This window comes from Myotis brandtii, unplaced genomic scaffold (assembly GCF_000412655.1).
Source record: "Myotis brandtii unplaced genomic scaffold, ASM41265v1 scaffold2876, whole genome shotgun sequence".
Classification (NCBI taxonomy): Eukaryota; Metazoa; Chordata; class Mammalia; order Chiroptera; family Vespertilionidae; genus Myotis; species Myotis brandtii.
Window position 1 is genome coordinate 1 of NW_005360987.1, and position 1,864 is coordinate 1,864.

The window sequence follows — 1,864 nt, forward strand, 5'->3', positions numbered from 1 at the left end:
GAGAAGGTGAATGAGGTGCACTAATAAGAGGAGGATCCGTGGGACAATCTATAGCTTCTGCTTCTGTAGAGGGTCGTAAGGTCACAACTGGTACTCAAACGTGCATTATATTTTCCTAAAAGCAAAACCACTCCTGGATGAAAACTACTGATCTGCCATGACAGAGAAGATCCAAAAATGGAAAATCCAGATAAAAATGGAGTGAATGGAAAACCCTGGTTTTTCTCAGGTTCAGATAGAATGAACCCAAAACAGCAACCACTAGTCAAGAGAGTCTTTGCATGGAAGAAGAAGGCCTTAGGGCTGGGAAAGAAGCAAGAATGTCATTTGTTGTATAAACAAATGAAAAAATTATAATGACCTCAATGGTCTGATGTCCATCTATGTATCTAACCTATTTCTAGTAACTCAGCCATAGTTCCATATATCTTCCTTATTGTCATACTCTTGAATGTCTCTTGAATGTTACCTAAACATATCTGCAAGTTACATTTCTTCTCCTTTTTATTCAATGCTCAAGCATATTCTCCTATTAGCAGTTTTTCATGCATACTAGGTATTGTGAAGATGTGGAAAATATGAAAGCTTCATGAATTCATCATGAGAATTTAAACTGGTGTATCCACTTTAAAAGGTACCATGGTAGCGTAGTAAAAACTTAAATATATATTTACCGTATGACCCAGTAATTGCACTCCAAGGTATCTACCCAAGACAAATGAAAATGTGTATTAGCACAATGTCCCCAGCAGCATTATTAATATCTCCAAACTGCAAATATCTAAATGTTCATCAATTGTAAATGGATAAGCCAAATGAGATATAAACATACAATAGAAGCCTATTCTTCAATAAAAGAAATAAAATATAGACACATACTTCTACATGAATGACCCAAAAAATACACCAAATAGAAGAAGCCAGATACAAAAGGCCACATATTTTACGATTCAATTTACCTTATATAAAATATTTAGAAAACACAAATGCATTAAGACAGAAGGTGATCAGCGGTTTCCTAGAGCTAAAGTAGAGTGGTAATTAACTTTAAATGGGTAAAAGGGTATTTTTAAGGTTATGAATGATTGAAAACTGGATTTTGTTAATGATTACATAACTCTGTAAATTTACTAAGATAATTGAACTTGCAACATCAATTGAATTTTGTGTGTGTAAACTATATGTCAATAAAAATATTAAAACATACATTTTAAAGCTTTTTCCTGGAATTACTCAGTGTGAGTTAAAAACTTTTGTTTGAACAGGACCTGATATACACCAACATTCTTATGCTCACCACTCCACAGTGCAATCATTTGTATCTCTCTAGTTACTTCCTTTATTTGTAGAGTAGACATTAAATGCATATTGGATTAAATTAAATCAAGATGAATTTAAGTCTCACCAAGTAAGTATTTCCTCTAAAACAAATTATGGCTGTTAAGTAATTTTACAGTCCTTCCTGTATCCCCAACAATTAGTTTCTGTTTTTTCTCCAAAATCCCTAATTCCTTTCATGATATTATCTTAATTGATCACATTATTATCCCCAGTGTTGATTTTTGTTCACGCAGAAAGCAGATGCTGAGTCAAGGATTTATGTGCAAACACTTTATTGGAAGGAGCCAGGAACATAGATGAGAGAGAGGGGAACTGATACACAAAAGAAAATATATCAAATGAAGCTTGCATTATGGCACCTACCATTGTAAATAAACAGAGATTTTATCTCCAGGGGAAATTCTGGTAAATGGTAAAAAACATAAACCTCAGCATTATTCCAGATAAAGGAGGAAAGACATGCTATCCTCTACACCTCTCCATCAAGAGCTGTATCTGATAGGACATAATTCCCTGTCTGCTA